This window comes from Pimephales promelas, chromosome 11 (assembly GCF_988280905.1).
Source record: "Pimephales promelas chromosome 11, fPimPro1.hap1.1, whole genome shotgun sequence".
Lineage (NCBI taxonomy): Eukaryota > Metazoa > Chordata > Actinopteri > Cypriniformes > Leuciscidae > Pimephales > Pimephales promelas.
Window position 1 is genome coordinate 24,001,504 of NC_142779.1, and position 16,358 is coordinate 24,017,861.

The window sequence follows — 16,358 nt, forward strand, 5'->3', positions numbered from 1 at the left end:
GTTTTATTTAGTTATAATAAACAAAAAAATGAAATAAATTTTATCCGATTAATCGATTAATCGAAAAAATAATCGTCCGATTAATCGATTATCAAAATAATCGTTAGTTGCAGCCCTAATCATATGTAATTGTTGTAATCGTCAACTATTAACTATTGTGATTGTTTATAACTCTAGAGTGTGAATGCCTCGTTTCCAATCAAAAGAATCGTATTCTCTTAATTCAAAAGATGGCTTGATTGAAATCTGTGTAAATGTTTTGTTTTATGATTATAATAATCCATAAGGTTAAACTGTGGTCTCTTGTTTCTCTGCTAAATGCTGGAGACCAGGCAGCCCAAGGCATAATTTATGATAAGTAAAAGATAGATCCACCTCCGAAATGAAGCCAGGGTCTCATTTTAGCCAGGGAGGTTGGACTTACTTTAAGTTAAAGATCCGAACAAAGGAACAATACCTCAGAGTTTGTTTGTTCGTGTTTTCTTCAGTGTTTGTTTTTGTTCAGTTTTTCGTTTGTTCAGTTTTTAACTGTTAAGTTCGTGCCACTCTCTAAAACAACAAGAGAGTGTTCCTGTTCGCGCTTCTCTCTGAAAACAACAGAACAACAGAACAGAAACAACTGTTTGCACGCTTCTACATCGACTAGACCAAATTCGACCAGCAGACAAATAACCCAACAAGATCAAGGTTAAAACAGCTCATTCAAGCCATCTAACTCGTCTTATTTTAATTTCTTTCCTTTGTTTTCTTTTTCGTAAAAGTCTCGTTTCAAAGTTAAGTTTGCTGCAATTGCTTTGAATTGTAAAGACTCTCTCATTCGCCTGCTAGTCACAAGTGACCGGCAGCTCAGAAACTTCCATCCAGGCACTTCAAAGACAACCAGCCACACGAACCCGGCCGGGAAACCCCTTTGACGCAACACGACAAAAGGGAATTCCCTAAGCAATGCAAAGACAAGCAAGTACTCCGGACTCTAACTGAACTGCTGCTTTAATGTTAATTGAATAACCTCTCTAAGAAACGAAGGTTTAAATTAATGCTTGTTGGTTCGTTCAGGTGTCTTACAAAGTGCATCTCTGAAAACTCATTCCAGCTCTCTCTTTGCCTTTCCGCGACTGTATGAATGTGTGTGTGTGTGTGTGTGTGTGTGTGTGTGTGTGTGTGTGATTGTGATTGTGATTGTGTTTAGACTTTAGGTTTGTGTGTTTAGAATAGCTAATAAAGTCTTGTCCATATACTTGAAAAGATAATTGCCTTGTGTGGTGCTTGCATATTTAATGTCTTGTACTGTTCGATCTAAAGTTACCTTGCTAAGACATGGTGTTTCACTATAGATTTGGTATTTATATCCTTGCAAAGGTTATAATTACGGCCCGTTCAAATGAATTCTAAACGAGACGTTTGCTCGGTTCCGTAGTGATTCGTTTAAGATTCATTGTAAATCAATGAATCATTTCCCTTTGAGCTAAATTGGCCTTAAGGTCCCCTTAGATACATTTTATGTATATTATTAAATTTTGCATTTGCTACAATTAATATTTCAAAAATAAACTTAAAACAGAAGAATCGCACTTCAACCATTTCATGAGTTTTGGAGTTGTATATTTTGGGTACTCTACACCATCCCTGTTGGCAACACTTGTGTATAACCAGTAGCGTACCGTGGGGTCTCAGTCAGGGCCTTCAGTAACGATCCACGATCATAAATAAAATGCATCCTCTGATCATTTCTGATGAAACGTTCAATGATTTCCTTATGCAGTTGTGCGTCCTGCTAAGGATAATGATCAGCTTCTATGACAATAGATGAGAGAGTCGTGCAGAGAGTCGTGTTTGTCCAGTTGTATTCCTTAAATACCTTTTGATGCGCTTGAGAGCAGAGAAAGATCACTCAACTGATGCGGTGGACACTGGAATGGCCGCGATCAAGCACATGAGGGCATAAACCTGACATTTACTGACATTGCTCACGCTCATAACCCGCCGAATTTTCATACGGCTGATGACATCAGCAGGGGCTAGCGGCTAATCCCAGATAGCAAACTGACATTGAATCAACGTGGAAATATGACATCGAAACAACGTTGATCTGACATTGTTTTGCTCATCGAATTAACGTTGAACCAACGTCAGACGCGTCATTCTTTCAAAACTAACGGAAAATCAACTTGAAATCAACGCGTTGTTTCAACGTTATGAAAGCAAACCAATTTTCGATTTTCATTTAGCTTTGAAGAATGCCGCGTCTGAGGTTGGTTCAACGTTAATTCGACGAGGAAAATCAACGTTGTTTCAATGTCATGAGACGTTGTTTCCACATTGATTCAATGTCAGTTTGCTATCTGGGATACCACTGTCATCAGTGGAAGACCGCTAACAATAACATTAATGAGCTTGGAAACCACAACAAACTTTTTTTCTGCCTAAATAAAGTAATGATTACTGTATTTATAACTAGCATATCTGTAGTTACAGTCCCTGCATTGTAAAACGTTAAGTTAGTCTAGCGAGGAGTGAACATTTAGACATGGAGAAAAACTATCAAACGTATCTTGTGCATAAAAGTTAGCTTTTCTTTTACAAGTGAAATCCAATGACGCCAAGTGTGCGTTGCAGACTGTCATTCTGTAATGGTATGTGGATGAAAGATATCAACTCCCAGAATGCACTTGTTTCGCTGCCCTAGGAGGCCACATCTACCGGTAACAGAGCACACTAGTTAAAGAAGCTGTATGTAAGATTGTGGCCAAAACTGGTACTGCAATCAGTTTTTAATTACTGTAGAGCGATGTATCCCCTCCCCCTCCCCCCTGACTCGAGGTTGCCAGATAGGCTGCAGGATCCAACATTTTTTTTATCCCACACGTTTGTATCTGCAGCTGTGGTAACTAGAGCAGAGCTGGCAACCCGGATGCTGCAACACTACTGACTTCATGATTGGTAGATAGGTGGAGGGTGGAGCATCAGACCAAAACACAACATGACAGTTGAGGGCTGCAACTTCACTTTTTAAATGACAATATCCTGGCCGGACTGTCAGTGATGCAAATATTTGAAATAAGTCATTAATTACTCACCCCCATGCTGTTCCAACCCCGTAAGACCTTCGTTCATCTTCGGAACACAAATAAAGATATTTTTGATTGAATCTGAGAGCTGGATCAGTCCTACATAGAATGCCTAAGGGACTGGCTCTTGACGGCCCATAAAGTCATAAAAGAAAAGGTTAAAATATTCCATGTGCCTACGGCGGCTCAATTATAAGTTTATCAAGTGACGAGACTACTTTTTGTGCGAAAAAAACATAAATAACGACTTTATTCCACTATTCTATTACTTCCTTATGGGCGCATGAGCGAGAACTGAGACGAGGACGTTCTCCTTCGACTACTTTTTGTTACCGGCTGCTCACCGCTCAGGAGTATTACCGCCACCTACCGTATAAAATGATGATCCATATATAAGGCGCTCCGGATTATAAGGAACGCTGTCGACGAGTCTGCCCGAAAATGTCCGATTCAGCTTTTGCGTTCTACAGTCACCATTCATTATGTTTATTGTGGTGAGAAGGACGAGTGAGGGCTGCGGGAGAATGGCGTGAGGCTGGTGGAGTGATTACCAATAAGCGACACCTGTGGGACGCACCGGTCTCGTATCTCTCACGGAGGAGGGGGAATCAACCGATCCCTTGTTTAGCGTTCATGTAAACACTACATACAGATTGAAACAAAAGGTGTGCGTGTAAACAATGATTGGGGACTGCAGAAAGCAAAAGCAGAATCCTGGACATCGATGGCCGGACATGTCCGGGAAAAAGAGGATGGTAACCCCTACTACTCAGCTTTCTCCACAGAACAAGAACCTGCTAGCTTAGCTTCTAAAAAGAAAGATGTCTGACACGATGTGTAGGCTACATTCTGTGAGTGAGATCCCACCCTCCATGGGCGGGTTGAAAACATGCGTTACAGCCCCTATTTCTGACTGTAGTCTTTAGCCTCTGGCCATAAAATCTTCCTTTTTGCATCATCAGAGGATTTTTTCCAGACAAAAAAATCATAAATCTCTCGTCTCAGAGGGATAAGAGGGTGGAAAGCACGATAAATCGAAAATACTACAGGTTTTCTATTACTACAAAGCTTAAAGGGGGGGGGGGGGGTGACTGCGATTTCACTTTTTTCATTTTAAATAGTGTGTAATGTTGCTGTTGGTGCATGTATCTGCAAAGTTGCAGCGCTGAAAGTTCAGTGTAAGCAGAGATATCGTCTTTTAAAAATAAGGAAGTATATTGCCTACAAAAACGACTCGATTGGGACTACAGCTGGGTTACGGTACGTCACTAACCCACACATTTGCATCAACCACTCCCTCAAGAATATGCAGAAAAGGGCATGCGGCATGCGCATATTTCTGCAGCTCCAGCAGCTCGTCGAGTGTGTTGTTCACGCAGGACGCAGCTGTCAGGTCTTATGTCTTCGAGCTTCCCACAGACTCTGTACTTTGTCAACAATGGATACTATTTATGTTTGATTATGTTCCTGAAAATGACGATCGTAATCTAGCTCTCTGTGCTGCGCATTTTACGGAAGACAGCTTCCAGAAACTCCAACACCAGATTCAACAATTAAAACATGAAGCAGATCCAACTTTAAAACCAGAGGAAGCAGTTGTTGGGCCACAACCTGTAAGTAGGCTAAGACTTAATCATTTTAAATGTATTTGCATGTATAATTCCAGACGTAGCCTTGTGTTTTATTTTTTTCAAATGCCAGCGCTGGCTTTATTGTCACTAGGCTATTAGTTATGTTATTTTGTGTCTACGACAAATGCGTACGAACATGCATTTTGTAAAAGCACTAAAGTACTAATGTTGTAAATGTATTTTTCATGTATATATGTTTTATGACGTTATTTTCGATTTGATCAAGAACGTAAACTTGCCAACGCTGTTTGAGTATAACATTAGTAGCCAGTCAGTTGCTATTGTTGCCAATCAGATGATATTGTGTAAAACAAACGTGTATAAAGTTAAACAAAATGTGGCAAATTATCATTCAGAAACGTTTATAAAGAGCCGTGTGTGGTGAGGTTCTGTTTGACTCTCTTCAACGCGGCTTACTCGGTCTGATTATGCCTCAAACTGATACTGCAGTTCGACGCATATTTACATCTGGACCGGAGCTCATGATGTGCCCGTTTCGCCCATAAAGGTAATGGCCGTTAACTTTCTGGACAACGTAAGCGACAGTTTAGCCAATCACAACACACCGGGGCAAGCTAACCAATCTGAGCCCACTACGTGTTTCTGAGGGAGTGGTTTCATAGACTAAGGAAGTCAACCGCTCGTTCGAGGACAGAGGAGAGTGCGGCTGACAATAAACGTGAAGTTTATGATAAATAAGACTTTTTAAAAACGAAAAACCACGAATACATGTTATATTGCACCCCATGAACACAATCATGCAAAGAAAAAAAGCAGCCCCCCCCCCCACCCCCCTTAATGCTAAATCCTGAAGTATGCCTTTAACTACAAAAAAGGGGAAAACGAGACAGGAATTGTGACAATTAGAGTTGTTTTGTATTTCTTTACACGCAAGAATTTACACAAAGCATTTATTTACATGCTCCATTTATTTACATCTATTTATTCATCTCATCAACTGTTTTATTTATTGTCATGCATTGCTGATAGAAAGTAAAGTGCACAGTGAGTGTCATCAGCAAACCAGTGCTGATGTGGCATTGTATCTATGCAGAACCAAAGCCTGAAACCTTTTCAGACTATACTTTTGCTGCATTGCAAGAACTTCAGGAAATGCAAACTATACACTTTTTATTATCTGCCTGGTAGGCTTGGGCAGATACAAAAAAAAATAATGGTCAGTTATCGTTAAGGATTTATCTTAAAGAAAGATCATACTTTAATCATATTTGTTGGCCCATAATTAAACAACAATTAAGACTCGTTTAACACATAATTTGTAAAGTGCACTGTCCATTACATTAGGCTGTTATTTTAGAAAAATCTTAATTGAATGCTATAGTACTAAAATGTCAAGAGAATATGACCTCAGTCAGCAATAAGACCAAAAATAGCCATGAAGCAATAACTCCAAAGAAGCATTGCAGTAAAAAACTTCTTCTTCTGCTCTTTACTGAAGCACCTTGCCATGCCCTTGTTATAAGCCTGTCAATAACAGTATTCATTTTGCCCTCCTCTTTTCACCCCACAAAGCCAAATATATGACTGCCAGATGCCTGTAAAACCCTACAGGCATGTGCGTCACTTCCTGCTGGGCATTTTGTGAATTTGAGTTTTCCTCATATGCAATTCTTGGAAAGGCATATGGGGATGAACCAGCTATGCCTAAAAGACACCAGCATTTGAGGACAGATTCCATGATGTAGTGAGAGCAGAAAGACTGTGTCGCCCGCTGGGGTTTTGGCGCATTGGGCTCCTCATGTGCCAGGAAACATGGAGCAGCCCTGAAGCCCAACATCACTGGCTTTTGCATCCGCATGGTTACCCTTTTCTCATAGGTTAAAGAGAAAGTTCACCCACAAATTAATGTACCATTACTGTCACACTTTAGATTGTGTTCCAATTCTCACTTTCAACTAATCCTTTGCCTCAATTAACTCCTAAACCCCTACTACTTATTAATAGTTAGTAAGGTAGTTGTTAAATTTAGAAGTTAGGTAGGATTAAGGGATGTAGAATATGGTCATGCAGAATAAGGCATTCATATTTGCATACTAGTAATAAGCAACAAGTTAAAATTAGGAATTACACTTAAAGGAGTAGTTCACTTTTTTTAAAAAAAAACTTTTGCTGATAATTTACTCACCCCCATGTCATCCAAGGTGTCCATGTCTTTCTTTCTTCAGTCGAAAAGAAATTAAGGTTTTCGATGAAAACATTCCAGGATTTTCTCCATATATTGGACTTCATTGGGAACCAAACTGTCACGGTGTGGTGCAGGCAGAAGGACAGGCTGAGTCCAGATTCAATTAATATAACTTTTACTCACAAAAGGAACAGGCAAGGATAAAGATGAACAGGAGCAAACACAGGGTAACATCAACATTGACCGACAAAGACTGAATGGTACAGAGGGAACTAAATACATGGAAGAATCAAACATAATGAGGTGCAAACAGGTGAAACAGATGAAACAGGACGCTGAACGGGAGGCTGATGAGGGAGTGAGTTCAGGTGTGCAGACGAGAGGATCATGGGAAGTGTAGTGCAGGAGACGCAGACAGGATGGTGCAGACGCAGACTGTGACACAAACGGTTCAAATAAGAGTTTCAGTACAGCTTCAAAGGGCTTTAAACAATGCCAGACGATGGATAAGGGTCTTATCTAGCGAAACAATTGGTCATTTAAAAAATAAATAAATAAAAGTTTAAGTTTTATAAGCACAAATGCTCGCCTTGCTCTGTTCTGTGATGAGCGTTCGTGACTCTCCTGTTCAAACTCGTTCATCAAAATGAACAAATCTTTTTTTTCAAGTCATGACTCGAAGGGTCCTAGACAAGACCCTTATTCATCGTATGGTGTCGTTTAAAGCCCTTTGAAGCTACACTGAAACTCTCATTTGGACCTTAAACCGTTTGGTTCCCAATGAAGTCCATTATATGGAGAAAATCCTGGAATGTTTTCATAAAAAAAACTTAATTTCTTTTCGACTGAAGAAAGAAAGACGTGGACATCTTGGATGACATGGGGGTGAGTAAATTATCAACAAAAGTTTTTAAAAAAAGTGAACTACTCTTTTAAGTCATTCCTTTCCTGGAATAAAAATCCCAAAGGAACTCTATTATTATACCCTCATATGCTACAACATCGACACTGTCATTGAACTTAAATGAATCAACACTGACTGAACCGTCTTGAGCTGAATGGTGACACTATCTTCAGAGCTGCTTTAAACACTCGATAGGAGAAAATCTGTCTGTGGTACCCAAAAGTAAAAGTACTGTTCAAAAGTATACCTTTTGAACAGTGACAGCTGCTGTACCTTTTTTTCTGAGAGTGTAGTTAAACTGAGTTTGCTTCATAGCTAACAACTTTTACAAGTTTATTGAACTAATTAGAGCCAAATAATGACACTATTGTCTTTTTAGAGCTGCTTTAGAGCTGGAATTGTATTAGTTTCATAATTTCGACATAAACTTATATTACTTATATTAATACTATTATGTACTTGTTTACTACAGTTAAGATGTCTTGAAACAACCTGTATTGTATAAAGTGCTAAATAAATAACTTAATACAAATGTATTAATAGAGCACTTTTACAAATGGACCAATGTGCTGTATATATTAGCTTAATCATCTAGCAGTACATACAAGCATAAAATAACAACTTAAACCACAACAAAAGTCATATCATCCATCACATACTGTAAGTAAATGTGACTTGTCGTTTTGAAGTTCAGTTTGCTGTTCACTATTAATACATTTTTAAAAAATGGCTACATTCTGCTGCATTTATCCTTTTGCTTTATAAAGTCTTCTGAAACAACATAAGGGTGAGTAAATAATAACATTTTATTTATGAGTTATTCCTTTACGCGTTCAGCCGTTTCAAAGAGATAAATGAGGGCTTTTTCTTCATTTTTCATTCCTTTTTAGCGTTTGCTGCTCAAATTTCTAGAAGAACAAAGCAATGTCCTCTACCTCCAGCATCTGTGGTGTGGCTTACCTTGAGGTAATATCATTAAAAGCGTAAACAAAACATTAGAGAGAGAGAGATATGGAAAGAGAACAAACAAAATCCTGTAACAAAGGCAGACTCGCATTCCTTTCATCCTGTTGGTTCGTTCACACCAGAGCATGCGGTCTATGACTCACAGCAGTATGAGTTGCAGCTCTCATTGGAAATCTGAAGCATGGGTGACAGAAGACAGATAACAGACAGAGCAGTCAACCCAGTCGTATGAGGGAGATCACAGCCAAAGCGTGAGTATCTGAAGACTCAAACTCAAATATACTAGTTGTGTGCTTTTACTTTCCTACTGTGTACGGCCATGTATTCTTCTGTATCATTTATATCGCAGTACAAATCATTTTATATGAAAGTGTCACTAGCTATGTGAGGCGAAGAGAACAAATTTGCCACTAAAGTGGCGCTAAACATCAATAAGAAGCCACTGTATATAATAATTATAATATTTAAAATTATAAAATTATAATGACTCTCCTCCATAATGACTTCACGAATCTGCTGGTGCTCAATAGGGTTCAGGTCTGGAGACATATTTGGCCACTCCTGCCTGACAAGGCAGTTGTCATCTTGGCGGTGTGTTTGGGGTCGTTATCATGCTGTTCAGCCATGTTTCTGAAGGGAGGGCATCATGTTCTGCTTCAGAATGTCACAGTACATGTTGGAATCAACCCGGTCTCATCCCAAGACATCATATAACTGACGTTTTGGGACGTCTTTTGACCATACGTCAATATTCGCCTTTTTAGGGCCCCCTTAAACGTCGGTAGATGAGGTTATGGGATCCTAACTCTACCCCCATACCTAAACCTAACCCTAAACCTAACCCGTCACCTAACTGACGTTAAAGGTAAAGCGTCAGTTGTATGACGGCCCGGGATCGCCATCTACCGACGTTTAAGGGGGCCCTAAAAAGGCGGATATTGACGTATGGTCAAAATGACGCCCCAAGACGTCAGTTATATGACTTTTTGGGATGAGACTGTGTTATTGGAATCCATGTTTCCCTCAGTGAGGCTCAACTCCCCAGTACCAGCGGCACTCATCCAGCCATGATGCTACACCACCACCATGCTTGACTGTAGGCAAGAGACAATTTTCTTGGTACTTGCCAACACATGCTGGACACCATCTGGGCCAAACACGTTTATCTTAGTCTCATTAGGCCACAGGACATGATTCCAATAATTCATGTGCTTGGACAAGTTGCTTTCAGCAGACTGTTTGCCGGCTTTCTTGTGAGCCAGCTTCAGGAGAGACTTCTTTCTGGGACGACGGCCATGCAAGCCAACTTGTTGCAGTGTGTGGTGTATGGTCTGAGCACTGACAAGCTGACCTTCCACTTCTGCAACCTCTAAAGCAATGCTGGCATGATTATGCGTCTGTCTTTTTGAAGCTAGCTTCTGCACCTGACGCACAGCACAAGGATACTTTGATTGACTCTCACGAGGCCTGTTCCAAGTGGAACCCATTTTGGAAAACCTCTCTATGACCCTGGCCACTGTACTGTATCTGAGTTTCAGGGTTTTACCAATCTCCTTATAGACCATTTCACAAGATGTAAACAACACTGGTCCAGAAGCACTTCCTGTTTCAGATTTTTAACACTACATAAAAGCTGAGATAAAATACAACCAACAGAACATTTAAAACTGAATCAAAAAGTTCTTTAAGATGTTTTCTTTACATGTGAAATAAAGAAAACAGTTACAAACTGAAACAGGAAGTGCTTCTGGACCAGTGTTGTGAAATGGTCTATAGTCAATGCCATCTTTGTGGAGAGCAACGATTCTAAATCTCAAATCCTTAGAGAGTGTTTTACCATGAGGTGCCATGTTGAAGATTCAGTGGCCAGTATGAGAGAATTGCACAAATTGTAACTGCTCTAATACAAGATACACAAATTTGTAGAGTTTTTCAGATTCCGAACACACCCAGGTATCAGATCAGTACTCGGTATCTAAGTCTAACTCGGTATCGGAGTCTAGGTATTGGAATCAGTATCTGGAAGGGAAGGGAAAGGGGTTTTTTGAACATCTCTACAAATTTGTATGGTCCTGTCAAGCAGACAAAAACATGAACATGATGAACAGGGACATGTGGCTTTGCATGGTTAAACGACGTAAAGCTATTATCATTTAGGTGTACTATTGTCAGCTACTTTGACAATAATGGCTGTATGTTCAGTTATTTTTAAATATATACTGCTATACAAGCAGCACATTGACTTTTCTAAAATATATCCAAGTTTCATTTCTATAGTATTGTCCCTGGAGAAGATATATTAAAATGTTTGCTGAAATGTGAGGGGTCTACTCACTTTTGTGAGATACTGTATATTGTTACCATGCTAAAACCACTTACACCATGATAGATGTTGGTTATACTGCCCCTAGTGGACAAAATGGGTAAACATATCTCGATTAATTAGGAGGATGTCAGAGAGTAGTACTTGAAGATGAACTTTTTTGGGGGGATCGGTAGGCATTGGTGAGTTACGTGACACAAAATAGATGTAAGATGTTAAATATAAAATAGAAAGCACAGAAAACATGCTTGATGAGCAAGAAAATGTTCACCACAGAACTCTGTGTCACCTCTCAAAGCTCTTGACACACTTTTTTCACTCACATTTTCAGTTTACATTCCTGTTATCCAGCTTAACATGCGCGCCCGCGCACACACACACACACAGAGACACAGAGAAATATAATCTTAGTTACCAAAGGGACTTTTAGCTGAAGCAGAGACAGACTATTGTAAATGTCTCTGGTTAACAGGACATTGTCAGAAACCAAAAAAAAAAAAACATCAGTTCAATAATTTGCACTGGCAACCTGCAGGATTTACATTTTTAAATGTCTTTTCATTACATCTATAACAACATATGAAGAGTTCAGATGCAAAAGCCTCTAAATGCCATTTGAAATTTTCTTCTTTAATGATGATTTTTATTAAACTTGTATATTTAAGTTCAGTAATTTCACTTAAATAACAATAAATAGGTAATTATCATTGCCATTTAAGTGAAATTACTGAACTTAAATATACAAGTTTGATAAAAATCATCATTAAAGAAGAAAATTTCAAATGGCATTTAGAGGCTTTTGCATCTGAACTCTTCATATCTCATAACTGTGACATGGGCATATGATTATTGATTAGTGTGAAAAAAAAAATATATTAATGCGGATCAGGAGATGTACTAAAGATGTAGATCAGAAGATGTACTAAAGATGCATGCTTTTGGATCATCATGCCTGTTGCCATGGAGCAGTGTTGAGAAACTAGAATACACAATCAGAAGGGCAGCATGTCTTAGACAACAACAAAAAGAAAAAGAAAAAAATGGAAGTGAAAAGAAAAGAAAGGCACATATTTATAAATCCCTCTGAGATGGAGCAATTATGTTGATTGGGCAAAAATATGGTATTTAAAGGAGGCTTCATAGGGTTTGACACCAAGTACATTAAGAATAATTAGGGATAATTATTTTGCAGCTACAGTATATCTGAACTTCGCTTTTAGCACACAGGGATCATGGTGGTCATTTTTGTAAAACAACCGAATAACAGCCTAATTATCCTTTAACCTACCAGAAAATATGTTGTTGTGCACATTCTCAAGCTGCTGGTTTGCATACTCGCATTACACACGCACACACATATAAAAAGTCTATTTTAGGTCTGTTGTTATTTCTTGCATTGAGTCTCTGCAGGAGAGTCAGTGGCTCACGTATTGCATGGCACAGCAAATCATTTGCTCCATAAACTTCCCCCGTGCACCGGCACCATATCTATCATTCACCGCTGACGGGTGTCACAGCTGCGAGAGAATCCCTGTTCACCATAGATAAAGCACAGAGGGCACAGAACAAATATATCTTGCTTAGAGAAAGCCCAATGCACCTGACATGCAGAGGTGTAAAGTATTAAACAATACAGCCAAACCCAGGGGGATTTCAGAAGAATGGACTGTTGAAAAAAAAAGCAACGGGATGAACCCTGCATTAAATTCTAGTATTGAAATGATACATGGTTTCAAAGGATTGTTTACCTACTCATGAAAAAAATGTAATTTTAAAATAGATATTTGGTGAAACATGCAGCTTTCGAGGAGCTGAAAATTCAGTGAATACTTCAAACGCCAGTGTGTTCCTCATAAAAAGTTATTGTTTGACTGATCACTTGCAATACAGTGAACCGATCACATAGACTATTTTATGCTGGTTTTTTTTTTTGTTTGTTTGTTTTTTTTGTAGCTTGACTGTGTCCTAGTAAAACTTCTTCAAAAGTAGTCCTTCTGTTCTCCTTCTGTGTTCCGCAGAAGAAAAAAAAATAGCATTAGGGTGAGTAAATTATGATAAATAAGTGACCTCTCCACTTAACAAATAGAGCTACTCTCATATATGATCTATTGTTGCAAGCTGTTTTCTTTCACAAATTAGCAGAAAAGGCCAAACGCTTACTCAACACAATGACACGAAAGAGGGGAAACATATTTCTGAAGAAACTGGATTAAGAAGTCAAAGAATGTTCAATTGTAAGTGCATTATTGGTCACACATTTGCTCTGGGATGAGTCTTTACTTTGTGGTAATCGACAGTATGCCAGGCATGCATGCTGTCAATAAAGCTTCAGTTATATTGAACCTGGGGAAATTCCTTTAAATATAAATAAAAGTGAGCAAATACAGGCTATACTGAATCTTTAGTCTATAGTAAGCCTATAACATAATAATAAAAAAACCCTGACCTTGCTAGCCCTTCCATAATATACAGCATTTTAAAAAGGTTGGTATGATAACTCCTGCAGTGTTCAGTATTCAGTATGTGCAGAGTAAGTGATAAATATTAATAATCAGAATATTTATGATCCATGATCCTGTCCATATGTTTACAGTTGTTTACAGTATATAAATATATAATTTGATTTGACAGCCTTCTACAAAGGCTCTGAACTTGGCTCAACCAATAAGAATTCCGGAACTTAGTGTTTGGTAATGTGTGTGTGAGTGTGTATATACGTATATATATATATATATATATATATATATATATATATTATGGCTGTCAAACGATTAATCGCGATTAATCGCATCCACATAATATATGTGAGTGCACTGTTTATAATTACTGTATTTTGTATATATAAATACACAAACATGCATGTGTATTTAAGAAAAAAAATATTATTTATATATAAAATATTTATATTTTTATATAATATAAATTATATATAAATCTATATACAGTATATATATATGAAAAATTTCTTAAATATATACAAATGTGTGTGTATTTACAGTATATACTCTATATAAAATAATTATACACAGTGCACCCACGTATATTATGTGGATGCGATTAATCGTTATACACTGTATATATATATATATATATATATATATATATATATATAAAATGATGGGATAGAGTTAGTGTACAGTTGAATATTTAAGCATCTGCAAAATTAAAATATAAGTCAATTCATGTCTTACTATTAAACTGCCCTGCCTGTTTTGAATACTAAACAGCGCAATGTGAAAGTTTATGGAAATGTATCATAGATGGTATAAGCATCAAAGGACTGTAACAAATTTCTGACCCAAACCAAACAAAAAACCCACACTGAACACACTTCTAGTAAATTTCTGTTTAAAAGCAAAATACAAGGCAGCAAAAACAGGAGTGTTGGAGTTAAAGTATGTAGTGTGTTGTAAATAACACTGTGCATAGTGTTGGCAGTATAGTGAACTCTGCAGACATTATGAATCAAGGTGGGAGAGATTGAAGATGTCAGCATGGTTCTATTCTTTCAGTTAATTTTAAAATGGTAATAAAACAGACTTTACAGCACTGGTCTACATCTGTGATAAATGTTAATGCTCACTTCTTGCTCATTTCAATGAGACATATTCTGCATACTGTTTACATGAACAGTGTTTTCAAGATCGTGCAGTAGGCTAACATGACACTGACAGGCAGCTCCTATCTGCGGATGCGCTTATAAGAGTCTTAATGGATAAAGATCAATGTAATTTAAACTTTGACAATCTCAGGTTTCTCAACCACTCTTCAACTTGAGTTTACTGCAGAGTCTGGCACTCTGACACAAGTCATGATGCACTGAGGATCTGAAAAAGATCTGAAAACCTACTTGTTTTCTCTTGCAGTGGTTAAGTAAATTGGTTTCAAACACCAAGTTCAAAACAGTTGTAAATAAGGATATTTTAACTTAATTCAACAAAGATTTTAACTGGTAAGTTAACTGTTTGTTGGCCAAATTATTAGTTTGATATTTTTAATGTATGCTTTTTCGTTATTTATTTTTGTGTCACATATTGTAGCCTAATGTTTAAATTTGAACTTAAAATCAGACTCGAGAAAGACTAGCCTATTCCCATTGTGGCAACTTAGTGTGACAACATGCCCCGCTGTCAATGTCCTTTCAACGATCTCACGTTGGTCCTGTGTATGGTGAAAATGTTAAATAGCTTTTTTTTTCTTTTTTTTTTTCTTTTTTTGGTATCCAAGACTCTGAGGTATGTGTAAATACATATGTTTTCCACATCAATTCAACTCTGAGGAATATTTGCTGGAGTAAAAAGTGTGACAATCTCCGTATTTCTGTATTAAGCATCACTGTGAGGATCTGCACGGAGTAGCTAAACTCTAACCGGCATCACCATCATCATTATAGGCTACTAGTGTGTATCTGAGCATACCTTGAGCTAGATCCGAAATGATCTACTGGAATCCGGCAGTCCAGGTCCGTGATCATCAGCTGGAGTTAGTGAGAGATCGCACCTGTATCCAACAAACTTCTTCTATTATCTCTCACGGTTCGGTTCTGAGTTCATGCGGAGATACAGTTTCCTCAGAACACTTTGGCGAAAATGTTGTAGAACCAATCCCGACAGTGATCTATCATAATATGTGGTCCTCGCCGTTAACAAACCGTGAGATCGTAAGTGATGGTCGTAGAACGCAGAGAGGAGCGCGTGGCGACGCCATCAAACTGCGCGTAAAGAAAGAGCGAATAGATATAAGAGCGCGGGCTCACACGTCTGTAATCCAGAGATACTACTTGCAGAGATATGGATTACACTGCAAACACACACTCACGCGCGCGCGAGGGTATCATTCTCACAGCTCATTTGCTATATTCTGGGCTCCCCTGTTGAGAAGAAACTGTAACTAGATACTTTTGTCGTTTCTTTGGCTTTTTAAATCTGTTGCGTGAACGGGACCATGGTACATAGCAGATGCCAGACATAGGCATCTATTACCATGTTTGTTTTTGTATAAATTTGGTATAGCAGGCTAAAGAATATAATGCCATACATATAGGACCATTATACGTTTTGTAAATCACAATGACCATATTTAGCCTAAAGGCACATGATTCACTTTTTTAATGAATAATTATAAAATGATGACATGTTACACTGCTATATCTGGAAAATCTTGGGTGATGCTTATCTGGCCATTTTTATTGTATCGTTTGCTGAATTTTAGGTTTTGTTGTTGTTGTTAACTAGTCATCCTTGCTACAAAAATGTGATAATTAAATACCTTGTCATAACTTGTAATATTTAATATCACCCAAAATGATCTTTGTTTGGAC

The 16,358-nt window shown here is 38.1% G+C and overlaps 1 protein-coding gene across 1 annotated transcript in view; it reads right to left on the minus strand.

The window, feature by feature from the left end:
• The window catches only part of LOC120489902 (zinc finger matrin-type protein 4), a 147,665-nt gene extending 131,753 nt beyond the window's left edge, over nt 1-15,912 (minus strand). The window contains exon 1 of the mRNA XM_039687132.2: nt 15,457-15,912. The gene's annotated coding sequence lies outside the window, so the exon portion shown is untranslated. The remainder of the gene's footprint in view (nt 1-15,456) is intronic.
• Nucleotides 15,913-16,358: the final 446 nt, after the last annotated feature.